At 41.3% G+C, this 13915-nt stretch overlaps 1 protein-coding gene across 1 annotated transcript in view; it reads left to right on the top strand.

The window, feature by feature from the left end:
* The first annotated feature begins 3723 nt into the window (after positions 1–3723).
* NALCN (sodium leak channel, non-selective) overlaps positions 3724–13915 on the top strand; it is a 309533-nt gene continuing 299341 nt past the window's right edge. The window contains exon 1 of the mRNA XM_070751235.1: positions 3724–3928. The gene's annotated coding sequence lies outside the window, so the exon portion shown is untranslated. The remainder of the gene's footprint in view (positions 3929–13915) is intronic.

Raw genomic sequence — 13915 nt, 5'->3', positions numbered from 1 at the left:
ACATAAAGATTTTATTGCTTTATAATCTTGTAACAAATTTCATTTGACACAGATGACTGGAGACTTATAAGGAAGCTACAACAATTCTCAGTTTGGGCAACAGTCCCGCTTAAATGTGCTTATTGCACAGCTGATCTCATGATAACTAGCCAGACTATTAAGAGAAAAGCCACCGAGAATCAACTGTTAGATTACCCTTACATGAAACATATCAGGAACTCAATATTTTCATATAAAAGAGCAACAGGAGGAAATAATCGCCTAGATCGATTGATAGAAATCTAAACTTTATTAATGAATAACAAATACAAAATCACAATTTTGTATCCATTGTATATTATTTAACTGGGAAGTGTGAAAATGCTTTCCATTATGTTTCATAATTATTTTTTTTACTGTGTTTCTACAACTTTAATTAAATCCGTGAACTACAAATTCTGGCATGGTGTGCTGTGCATTACATGATTTGCTTGATTCATGGATATTCCGAAAGAATACTGTGTTCAGTTCTGGAGACCTCACCTACAAAAAGATATTGACAAAATTGAACGGGTCCAAAGACGGGCTACAAGAATGGTGGAAGGTCTTAAGCATAAAACGTATCAGGAAAGACTTCATGAACTCAATCTGTATAGTCTGGAGGACAGAAGGAAAAGGGGGGACATGATTGAAACATTTAAATATGTTAAAGGGTTAAATAAGGTCCAGGAGGGAAGTGTTTTTAATAGGAAAGTGAACACAAGAACAAGGGGACACAATCTGAAGTTAGTTGGGGGAAAGATCAAAAGCAACATGAGAAAATGTTATTTTACTGAAAGAGTAGTAGATCCTTGGAACAAACTTCCAGCAGACGTGGTAGATAAATCCACAGTAACTGAATTTAAACATGCCTGGGATAAACATATATCCATTGTAAGATAAAATACAGAAAATAGTATAAGGGCAGACTAGATGGACCATGAGGTCTTTTTCTGCCGTCAGACTTCTATGTTTCTATGTTTCTAAGAACATTGTTAAATTTTTAGGTAGCTACCTTACCAGCTATTGATCCACATTCCCTTGTTCTTTTTCTTACTCTGTCTTGCTGTACTATATCCCATCAATTTCCAAAGACCAAAGGACTATTTTACAGGTAAAGGTGGAAACGCGTCAACAACTATCAACAACAACCATTTTTAACGTCAGTCATCTCCCTGGATAGAATGTTGCCTGGTAGAAAGATGGATTTAACTAGATGTGGAGAAGCCTAGGGCTGCAAATAAGTTGCCAGGTGACTGAGTAAAGCTCTCCTCTTGAGCAAGAGAGAGAAACCTTTCCCCATCTGCCAGTTTCCATCCTGGTGAGAATAAATGCTTTGCCTCTATCTCTTACTTGCTCACACACTCCTCCTATATGACATTATGCTTGTCTTCTCCCTCCCTCCCTCTCTCTATGGGAAATGCAGCCCACAGGGACTTTGGAACAGATGTACAGCCACACAGTAGGGCTCCAAATACAGTGGTGTTGATACGGGTGTCGGGCGGGGGCTCCCAATCAGAGTTAAAGCCCCTGCCATTTTTCAGATGAGCTGTGACTCTTTGCACACCCTCCCTATGGTGGATATCACATTTTGCGCTCAGGAAAATAACTTGCTTTGGATTGAATTAGCAGAGATGGCAAAATTAACTACTTTGATTAGAAATAATGGTTTTATAAGATGGGAAATCATTTGTGGACATTCTCTCTATACATTAAATACAACAACAACAACAACAACAACAATTTATTAGATTTGTATGCCACCCTTCTCCGCAGATTATTGTTAATCAATAGTTAACAGACGGATTTGAAGATCAGACTAATATATTGACTGTTCTTTTTTCTTCTTTTATGTATAGTTATGTATGTGTATGCGTGTATGTGTATATATGGTGATATACCTCCGGAACCGCCTCCTACCCCACAAATCCCAGCGGCCGATAAAGTCCCACAGAGTCGGCCTTCTCCAGGTCCCATCGACTAAACAATGTTGCTTGGCGGGCCCCAGGGGAAGAGCCCTCTCTGTGGTGGCCCCAGGGGAAGAGCCTTCTCTGTGGTGGCCTAGGCCCTCTGGAATCAACTCCCCACAGAGATTAGAACTGCCCCCACCCTCCTTGCCTTTCGCAAATTACTTAAGACCCACCTGTATCGCCAGGCATGGGGGAATTGAGACACCTCCCTCAGGCTTTTATATTTCATGTTTGGTATGTGTGTGCTGCATGGTTTTAAATGATGGGGTTTTATATGTTTTTAATATTAGATTTGTTTCATTGTAATATTGTTTTATTATTGTTGTGAGCCGCCCTGAGTCTTCGGAGAAGGGAGGCATACAAATCTAATTAATAATAATAATAATAATAATAATAATAATAATTATTATTATTATTATTATTATTATTATTATTATTATTATTATATACAGTATATAAATTTGTAAAAAGAATATGTAAAATAACTGGGGGTAAGTGTTCAGCTGAGATGAATCTTACAGGTTAAATGTTATTTGATATTTGGATTATGGTTTTCTCTTTTTTTGTACACCTATTTTTTCTTTTTGTTGTATGTTTTTGTTTTGTTTTGTTTTGTTTATGTACATTTGTGTTTTATCTTTTATAATAAAACTCTCTCTCTCTCTCTCTTTCTCTGTAGGATAGAGACAGACAGACAAACAAGCAGACAGAGTAAAAGAGAGATATGATAGAGAGAGAAAGGTAGGTAGATTAGATAGATAATTAGTTAAATAGATGATAGATAGATAAAGAGTGAGAAAGGTAAGAGAGAAATGACATAGGAAGTAGATGATAGATGGATAGACAGACAGACAGACAGACAGACAGACAGGAAGTAGATGACAGATTAGATAGATAGATAGATAGATAGATAGATAGATAGATAGATAGATAGATAGATAGATAGATAGATAGATTACCGGTATATCTATTATCTATAGATAGATTAGAGGGATAGATAGATAGATAGATAGATGGATAGATAGATAGATAGATAGATAGATAGATAGATAGATAGATAGATAGATTGATTGATTGATTAGAGGGATAGATAGATAGGTAGGTAGGTAGATAAAAGAGAAATGACAGAGTGAGAGATAGGAAGTAGATGAGAGATGAAAGAGAGAGAGAGATGTAGAAGAGAGAGAGGGAGAGAGGGGGATAAGTAGGATAGATAGACAGAGAGGAAAATAACTTGATTTTCTCTCAAGGTAGGAGCGGTGAATCCGGTGGCCTGAGATTTGCAATTGGCCCGCCACTCCCAGCTCCGCAGCCCGGCCCCAGCAAGTAGGCCTCACATTACCTGCCTCACCGAAGAAAGCCCCCCCCCCAATGTACTCTCTGTCCCCCTCACTTTGCCGAAACGGATCCTCGCGCAGCCCCTCCGGCTGCGGCGATTATCAAAGCCGGGGCGCCTCCACCTTCCTTTCCCCAGGCGGCAGGGCTTCCCTCTTGCCGCCCGCAGGCTCCTTCGGGGAGAGTCGGGAACGAGCCCCGGGGGAGGCCGAGTCGACCCAAGGTGAGAGGGACGAACGAGCCCGGGCCCCCCGCGCCCGTCGCTCGTGTGGCGGGAAGCGCCGCCGCCTGCGCGTGTCCTCTCGCGCTCCCGCCGGCCCGCCCGTAGATGCTCGCAGGGGGAAAGCGCGGTTGCCGGGCGACCGCAAGGCTGCGGCCAGCCAGCGGAGGAGAAACCTGCTCCTGAGCTCACCCCCTTTGCCTACCGGCCGGGTGAGGCGCCTTCCTCCGCCGCCCCGCGGGTCACGCCCTCTCCCACCGCTTGCCGACGCCTCGGGAGACCCGGCTTTAAAATAATAATAATCATAATCATGCCAAATGCTCTCCCGGAGGAAGACGTCACCCAAATAAGCATCCTCGTCCCTTAACGCCATGAAGGCAGGCGGGTAGGTTGGCCGTCTGCGGGCTCTCGGGCTTTGGGGTTTGGTGGGTCCGCTTCCCCCCGTTTGAATCGTGTCGACCTCCCCCCGCGAAAAGATAAGGATGCGACGCGGCAGGGCTGTTTTGGCGGGGAGTGGGGAGGGGAGGCGGCCGCTTCCTTGACGGTACGGTTGCTGGAGCGAGGCGGAGAGGTGCTTTTTCAAGGGCGGGGGGGGGAGGCCGGAGGAGGTTGGCTGGTGCAGTGGCGGCCACCCGCAGAAGAGGCCTCGCGTCCTTCGGGTTGGGTCACGGATCCCTTGGATTGGAAGGAGGCAGCTTCTCTGCAGTTCCCGTGGGTAAAATAAGGCAGCGGGGAAGTCTCCTCCACCCCAGCTAGAGAGAGAGAATAGAATAGAGTAGGGTAGGGTAGGGTAGAGTAGGGTAGGGTAGACAGCATAGCATAGCATTGCATTTTTAAAATTTATCTATCTAGCTCTAATCTAGCTCTATCTATCTACCTACCTACCGACCTACCTACTTTATCTGTCTGTCTGTCTGTCTGTCTACTGTATCTATCTATCTATCTATCTATCTATCTATCTATCTATCTATCTATCTATCTATCTATCTATCTATCTATCTACGGAGCGGCATACAAATCTAATAAATTATTATTATTATTATTATTATTATTATTATTATTATTTTATTATTATTATTTATTAGATTTCTATGTCGCCCTTCTCGAAGCGACTCGGGGCGGCGTGCACCATTACAAATGCAAACAATATATGTGAGAAATCTAACTATTATAAAAGGACATACAAAGTTAATAAATATCTAAAAACCCTTTATTTCAGTGATCCGCGTTCATCCAATGCAATAATTTATATCAACTGGGGACAATCTCATGGCTCACAGTCCTCATGCTTGTGGGCAGAGGTATTGTCTTCAGAGATTTACAAAAAAACCAGGAGGCAGGAGGCGGTACGTATCTCCAGAGGGAGTTCATTCCAGAAGGCCGGGGCCGCCACAGAGAAGGTTCTTCCCCTAGGCCCCGCCAGATGACATTGTTTGGCAGACGGGACCTGGAGAAGGCCAACTCTGTGGTACCTAACTGCTGGGATGCATGAGGCAGAATGGAACAGAACGGAATGGAACAGAATTGAATTATTTATTGGCCAAGTGTGATTGGACACAGAAGGAATTTGTCTTTGGTGCATAGATATCTGTTCAAATAATGCGAGGTGTTCCTGAAACCTGGGATTCAGGATCTTAAGGGGGGATGTATGCAATGGGGGAAGGAAATTGGTTGGGTTTGTTCAGCGTACAGCCCCACCAACAATAGCAATAGCGCTTAGATTTATATACTGCTTTACGGTGCTTTACAGCCCTCTCTAAGCGGGTTTATAGAGTCAGCATACTGCCCCCAACAACACTCTGGGACCTCATTTAGCCTGCTTGGATGAATGGATAGAAGGGTGAGTCAACCTTGAGCAGGTGAGAATCGAACTGCAGTCAGCAGCAGAAGTTTGCGATACTGCTTGGTTGAGAAACGTAAATGGTTGAGAAATGTCAACCTTTAAGGTTTGAGTTTGCTAGATCACCCTAAGTTGATTTATTGGGATCAGACCCCTGGCTAGTTTGAGACATACAGATAGCACTTTATATAAGTGCTTCACGGTGCTTTACAGCCCTCTCTGAGTGGTTTATAGAGTCAGCATACTGTCCCCAAAAATCTGGGCCCTCATTTAACTCGGATGGATGGATGGATGGATGGATGGATGGAAGGAAGGAAGGAAGGCTGAGTCAAGCCGGTGAGAATCGAACTGCAGTCAGCAGAAGTAGCTTGCAGGTTGAGAAATGTAAAAGTTCTCTTCTCCGGGTCCCATCAACTAAACAATGTCATTTGGCGGGACCCAGGAGAAGAGCCTTCTCTGTGGCGGCCCCGACCCTCTGGAACCAGCTCCCCCCAGATATCAGAGTTGCCCCCACCCCCCTTGCCTTTCACAGGCTCCTTAAAACCCACCTCTGTCGTCAGGCATGGGGGAATTGAAATTTTTCCCTTCCCCCTAGGCTTATAGAATTTATACATGGTATGCTTGTTTGTATGATTGGTTTCTTAAATTGGGCGGTTTTTTAGATTATTTTTAATATTAGATTTGTTTATGTACATTGTCTTCTTTATTGTTGTTAGCCGCCCCGAGTCTTCGGAGAGGGGCGGCATACAAATCTAATAAACAAATTAAATAAATAAATAAAAGTAAATGGTTGAGAAATGTCAACCTCTAAGGTTTGAGTTTGCTAGATCACCCTAACTTGATTTATTGAGATCAGACTACTGCGCAGTTTGAGACACACAGATAGTGATAGCAGTTAGCACTTAGACCTATATACCGCTTCACAGTACTTTACAGCACTCTCTAAGTGGTTTACAGAGTCAGACAATTGCCCCCAACAATCTGAGTCTTCATTTTATGGATCTTGGAAGGATGGAAGGCTGAGTCAACCTTAAGCCTGGCGAGATTCGAACTGCTGGCATTTGGCAGAATTATCCTGCAGTACAGGTAATTCTTGACTTAAAACCACAATGGAGCCCCATGTTTCTGTTGTTAAGTGGGACATTTGTTAAGTCAGTTTTGCCCCATGTTACAACCTTTCTTGCACAGTTGTGAAGTGAATCCTTGCAGGCAATACGTTTGCAACCTGGTTGTTAAATGAATCTGGTTTCCCTGTTGGGGGCAATATGCTGATTCTGTAAACTGCTTAGAGAAGGCTCTAAAGCACTGAAAAGTGGTATATAAGTCTAAATGCTATTGCTATTATTATTTGCTTGTCAGAAGGTCAACAAAAGGAATGGCCTTGGGACACAGCAATGGCCATAAATATACGAACCAGTTGCCAGGCATCTGAATTTTGATTACATAATTAAGGGGAATCTGGAAAGGTCATGATGGTGAAAAATGGTCATAAGTTACATTTTTCAGTGCCCTTGTAACTTTCAATTGTCACTAAATGAAATGTTGTAAGTCAAGGACCAGCTGTTTTGCATTTTAACCATTGTGCCACCATGACTGTTGTGGTGCACTAATCTGTGTTGAACAGATGCCCCATAACATTTTGGAGTTCTTCCCTGTTAGGTAAGGGCATTATTAGGTTTCATGGCCTGCCATGAGATTCTTAGATGAAATGTCACCTGGATTGACCACCATTGATTGTACGTCTCTCCATTGCATTCTTCAAACTATACTTTTAGAAGGCCTAAGGCTTCTGAATATTAATTTTCAATAACAGAATCCTTTAATTATGAATAGAATAGAATAGAATAGAATAGATGTCTTCTAGTCCAACCCTGTTCATGCAAGAAACTGTATACCATTTTAGACAAATAGTTGTCGAATCTCTTCTTAAAAACTTCCATTGTTTGAGAATTCACAATTTCTGGAGGCAAGTCGTTCCATTGATTAATTGTCAGGAAATTAGTTTTCATCCATTGCTTCTTGTCCTGCCCTCAGGTGTTTTGGAGAATAGCTTAACTCCTCCTCCTTTGTAGCAACCCCTGAGATACCAGAATACTACTATCATGTCACCCCTACTCCTTCTTTTCATTAGACATACCCAATATGAAACTTGCTTGGTTTTAACTAACTGGTGTGCAAACACAAAGCTTAGAGGTTTAAATTACTTAACCATATGGGGTAGTGCGCTGAACAAATCTAATCAATTATTACTTATTCAGGAAATCACAGATAAGCGGTGCATGAAATCAATCATTATCTCCCATGACAATTTATATGCCCAATGGTTTAAAAATACATTCAGTGTAAGGTAAATATTTGTATTAGTTACTCACCAATATGTTGAAATCTTAAGTACAACAATTTGGTAATAAACTCAAGATTAGCTTTTGAATGACCTAGGTAGTGCTGCAAAATATTAGAGCATTTGTGCATAATATAACAATGAACGCATGGTTAAGGAAAAAGGTTTTTAAAAAAAATCAAAGACACAGGCTAGTTTATAATTGCATTACAAATAGTGTTGGGCAAACCGAACCCGCACAATTCGGGTCTGTACAGAATTTTGTGGTGTTCGGCATACCGAACCCGAACCCGAATTTGTAAAAAAAATCGTGCCAAACGCCGCAAAAGCCACCGCCCAGCTGTCATCTGCTGAGAAGAGGAGGAGGAGCTGGGCGCCGGTGGCGGCAGAGGAAGGCGAACACCAGGGAGCTGTCGGCCAGTCGGGAGGATGGGAGGGAGGCACTAAAGGAGCTGGGGAATCCTTCCCCCAAAGAGATTCCGGGGCGGAGCTTTGATGTCATGTATACCGGCAGGTTGCTAAGGACGCCAAGGTGATCACTTCCTGGATTCCATGGAATCCAGGAAGTGATCATCTTGGCATTCTTAGCAACCTGCCGGTATACGTGACGTCAAAGCTCCGCCGCCGGAATCTCTTCGTGGGAGGGATTCCCCAGCTCCTTCTAAGGGAGGTCTTTTCACGTAAAAATAAACATTTTTATTTTTACGAAAAAGGATGCTGCAGCAGTGCTGCAAGCAAAGGGCGGTCCTTTCACGTAAAAATATACATTTTTATTTTTACTAGAAAGGAATCCGCAGTGGCGCTGCAAGCAAAAGGGGCTCCTTTCACATAAAAATAAAAATATTTATTTTTACGTGAAAGGACCGCCCTTTTGCTTGCAGCGCTGCTGCGGCGTACTTTTTCGTAAAAATAAATAAAAATTAAAAATCTGTAAAATTAAAAAACGATGGGATTCCGGGGGTGGAGCTTTGACGTCACGTAGCATTCGGAGTTTGGGTTCGGTTCGGGTTCGGCTGCCATTTACACGAAGTTTGTCCGAACTTGCCGAACCCAAACACCGTTGGGTTCGCCCATCACTAATTACAAAATTGAGTGAAGCTTTTGGTTAAGAACTTTGATGGTTAAGTCTGCTTCAAATTATGATTTAATACCTATTAACTAGAAAGATTTTCTTTGGGGTGCATCAGCAATTGTAATTTGGTGTGATTGTTGAAAACAGAGTCCTTGACATGACCACAATTGAGCCCAGAATTTATGTTGCTGAGTGAGAAATTTGCTAAGTGAGTTTTGTCCCAATTTATGACTTTTGTTGCCACATTTGTTAAGTGAATCACTGCAGTTGTTAAATTAGTAACATGGTTGTTAATTGAATCTGGCTTCCCCATTGACTTTGCTTGTCAGAAGGTCGCAAAATATGGTCACATGATCATGGGACACTGCAATGGTCATAAATATGAATTGGTTGTCAAGCATCCGAGTGTAAATCATGTGACTATGGGTATGCTACAATGATCATGTGTGGAAAATGGTCATAAGTCACTTTTTTTGGTGCTGGAACCTCAAATAAAGCCCTTCATGGCATCGGACCAGAATATCTCTGGGACCGCTTTCTGCCGCACGAATCCCAGTCCCACAGAGTTGGCCTTCTCCGGGTCCTGTCGACTAAACAATGTTGTTTGGCGGGACCCAGGGGAAAAGCTTTCTCTGTGGCGGCCCCGACCCTCTGGAACCAACTCCCCCCACAAATCAGAATTGCCCCCACCCTCCTCGCCTTTCGTAAGCTCCTTAAAACCCACCTTTGTCGTCAGGCATGGGGGAACTGAGATATTCCCTTCCCCCTAGGCCTATATAATTTATGCATGGTATGCTTGTGTGTATGTTTGGTTTTTTAAATAAGGGTTTTTAAAATTATTTTAAATATTAGATTTGTTACATGTTGTTTCATTATTGTTGTTAGCCGCCCCGAGTCTACGGAGAGGGGCGGCATACAAATCCAATAAATACTGAGCTTTGACGTCATGAAGACGTCCTTCCTGGAGGCCACGTTTCGGCCGACCAGGAAGGACATCTTCGTGACGTCAAAGCTCCGCCCATGGAATTCCCTATTGGGATTCCCCACCTCTGTTGGAGCCTCCAGTTCGGCCGAAAATGCCACCGCCAATCACAAAAACAGCGCTCTGCCCGGCGCCGCTGCCCGGCTGTAACCTTCTGAAACAGCTGGGTGGTTCTTGGCGGCCTCTGGAACCTGAACCCGAACATTTGCCGAACTTCCAGGTTCGGCGTTTGGGAGAACGCCAAGAAGCCCCCAACTGTTTCAAAAGGTGACAGCCAGCCGGCGGCGCTTCTCAGCGGCCTCCCGAACCCGAACCTGAAAAGTTTGGCAAAAGTTCGGGTTCGAGTTCGGGAGAACGCCGAGAAGCCCCCCGGCTGTTTCAAAAGGTGACAGCCAGGCGGCGGTGCCCAGCGGAGCGCCATTTTGCGATTTTTTCCCCTTGCACACATTAATTGCTTTTACATTGTTTCCTGTGGGAAACATTGTTTCGTCTTACGAACGTTTCACCTTACGAACCTTCTCCCGGAACCAATTAAGTTCGTAAGACGAGGTATTACTGTATATGGTGCCTTTGGAAGAGAGAGAGAGGCCCTGAGTTGATGAACAGATCATTGTAAGTCAAGGGCATCTGTATTTTGATTCCTGCCTTCTGAGAAGATAGATTTTTAAGTTTTTCAAGGTGACATTTTTGAAGAATGCTGTCGTATGCTGTCTCAGTCTTCTCAAGACTAAACACTTTTCAGATCCTTTCATCTCTCTTCCTAAAATTTATTTCTAATCCCTTGCTCATCCTTGCTGTCCTTCACTTTTTGTCCTATTTCCGCTTTTCAGAATTCTTAAATCCTAATGCCCAGGACAGAACCTATTATTCAAGATAAAATATAAACAATGCAGAATAAAATGGAGTAATTATTGCTTGTGTTTTAGAAATGGTAGTTAATGGAGTCTAAAATAGTTTTGGTTTGTTTTGCAGCCTCAGCACTGCTGACACATATTCAGTGTGAAATCAATTAATATTCCAAGATCATTTTCACAACCCGAATAGCCCATATTCACATTAGAAGGTTGTTTCCTAAGTCGACAACAGTGCATTTCATACTGATATTTCAGCCCATTTGCCAAACTGTTCAAAATTGTATTCAATGTTATTTCTGTAAGGATCACCAACTAATCACCCAATATTGTACTATCTACAAGTTTGATGAGTATTTCTTCTTCATTCAAATCAAAAATAAAATGTTCAATCTAAAATTTTGGAGCGAACTTCTATTTAATATCATCATTCAGTTGATTTTGTTTATTTATTTGTCATATTTATATAGCCCTTCATCTCACAGTCAAGTGACACTGGGTGATATACAACAAAGTTAAAACAAAAAATTATTCTTTCAGTATAATTATTAATCCTCCTTTCTCCTAATTACTTATAATGCTTTCCCATATGGTGTTAGATTAAATCAAGATGTGTCTGCAGCATTCTTCCATTATACTAAGAAAACTATTCAATGAAAAAATTATGGCAAAACTTGTCAGGTTGCTTTCAGCTACATTACAGTAGTACCTCTACCTAAGAACGCCTCTACTTACGAACTTTTCTAGATAAGAACCGGGTGTTCAAGATTTTTTTGCCTCTTCTCAAGAACCATTTTCCACTTACCAACCTAAGCCTCCGAAACTGTAACCGGAAAAGGCAGGGAGAAGCCTCTATGGGGCCTCTCTAGGAATCTCCTGGGAGGAAACAGGGCTGGAAAAGGCAGGGAGAAGCCTCCATGGGGCCTCTCTAGGAATCTCCTGGGAGGAAACAGGGTCTTTACCTACCTTCCCTGTGGTTTCTCCAATCGCACACATTATTTGCTTTTACATTGATTCCTATGCGGAAAATTGCTTCTTCTTACAAACGTTTCTACTTAAGAACCTGGTCACGGAACGAATTAAGTTCGTAAGTAGAGATACCACTGTATTTTCAAACTGCTCATAGATCCATCCATCCGTGTATGATCTGCTTTAGAATCTTCCCATGTGTTGATATTTTTGGAAATAAAGATATTTGCTGTCCTCTAGTTGTATGGCCTTCTTATCTTTCTGCAGATTTTTCAAAGATCAGAAAGTTTTGGCCAGTACATCAAAAAGGCCATTCAGTATGTAAGGATGAAGAGTTCATCTTAACATTTAAAGTAATTGAATGTAAATAGCGGTTTCATTTTTCTTGGTAACTTTTCGTCTATACAATTACCCAGTAGAACACATTCCCTCTTGTTGGAGAACACGGAACCCTAATAGTTTTTAACAATTTTGTCTTGTCTTTTCTTTACTATCCATTACCTTTTCTTTCCTAGTCATCCTGATTGAATAGCTGATAGAGAGATATTTTCTTTCTCCTTATTATGAATGTACCAAAGAAGCCATATTTGCTGTTTTTAGCCTCTTTCACCAATTTTAATTGATTCTGACCTTTAACTTTCCAATGTCCTTTCTATACTTATTTTCTATCTCTAAGTATTCTTCCTTGGTAAATTGTCCCTTTTCTAGCTCTTATAGTTATCCTAGGTTGTAATGCCCTGTAATTAAATATATATATATTATTTTGAAATGTAAGTTTAGCCAAAATGCTATTGCTTAGTTGTTATCAAACTGCTATTCCTTCACATCTTTCCTCTTGTATCTCTTGGGATATTCAAAATGTTTCAAAACGCAAAATGTTTCAAGCATGAAACACTTGTGTGATGTATGGGTGTGCAAATTATTTCAAGCATGAAATATCTCAAAGCTTATAGCTTAGATTTGAAAACAGACTGATTTGTGAGTTCTTTTGAGTACCCAGAGCGTGAAACAGTGTGGTTTTGAACTTGAAATACTTCTGAAATTTCAAAATTTCAAAACTTGCTCATGGTCTAGGAGTAATTTTGGTATAGTACTTGAAATATAAAGCTTGATAAAATGTTATGCTGAAAACAAATTATATCATTTTGCATACTGTATCATTAATGTTTCTTATTTATGGAGGAGTGATATAAATACTAATTTCAAATAAATGGATCTATACCATATTTATTTTATTTATTTATTTATTTTATTCATTTGTCCAATACACAAATACATAGGAAGAAAAATTGACATGTGGTAATATGTATAAGGGTAAAAGTGAACTTAGAGGAGAGGATATATGAAAGGAAGAGAATATATATGATAGGTGAAAGAAAGGAAAGACAATTGGACAAGGGACGAAAGGCACACCAGTGCACTTATGTACACCCCTTACTGGCCTCTTAGGAACCTGGAGAGGTCAATCGTGGAGAGTCTAAGGGAGAAGTGTTGGGGGTTAGGGGTTGACACAATTGAATCCGGTAATGAGTTCCACGCTTCGATAACTCGATTGTTGAAATCATATTTTTTATAGTCAAGTTTGGAGCGGTTCGTATTAAGTTTGAATCTGTTGCGTGCTCTTGTGTGCCACTTAAAATATTTTCGAGACCTAGGTTTCTTTGTTTGCTTGAGTCACAGGCAGTTCACAAAGACATTTATAGATGCTGTGACTTATGTTCAGAAAGAGGTCAATGGCAGTGCCAGTTCTAGATGGTCAAAGTGCATGAAGCAGAGTGACATGAAGTATTTATACAGGAGTCAACAACCTATAACTGCATATGATTCTATAACTCCCTCAGAACCTTTGCTTATGCCACTAAAATTCAGCGGTAAACCCACTCTAATTTTCTTCAAGATAGGTGCATCAAACCTCTGAATGTTTTCAGGCAGTTATTTTTTTTAAAAAAAATCCAAACCCCAAGCCAATATAATTTTAAACCTGACCCATGTTGATGTCATCACATCTGGACACAATCCTGTGGTTCTTTAACAGCAAAATAATGATTCTTTAATAATGCAATTACTTATGGCTCAGTCATAAAGACATTTGGAAAATGAAATAAAAACATTAGATAAAAGTCCCAAATATGCTTTTTTTTTTCAACTGGGTTTTCTGTTTTTTTCTTTGAAGACATTTTGCTTCTCATCCAAGAAGCTTCTCCAGTTCTTCAGGTGGGAAAAAGGCACCTTAGGGGCAACCCTGACCTAGATGACTGAGAATCTCCATCAGCAGTAGATAAAAGCTTATAATAATTAAATTGAACTGTATTCTGTG

Source organism: Erythrolamprus reginae, chromosome 4, assembly GCF_031021105.1.
Source record: "Erythrolamprus reginae isolate rEryReg1 chromosome 4, rEryReg1.hap1, whole genome shotgun sequence".
NCBI lineage: Eukaryota > Metazoa > Chordata > Lepidosauria > Squamata > Dipsadidae > Erythrolamprus > Erythrolamprus reginae.
Note: the sequence above shows the minus strand (reverse complement) of the source record. Positions and strands in the feature narration are given on the sequence as shown.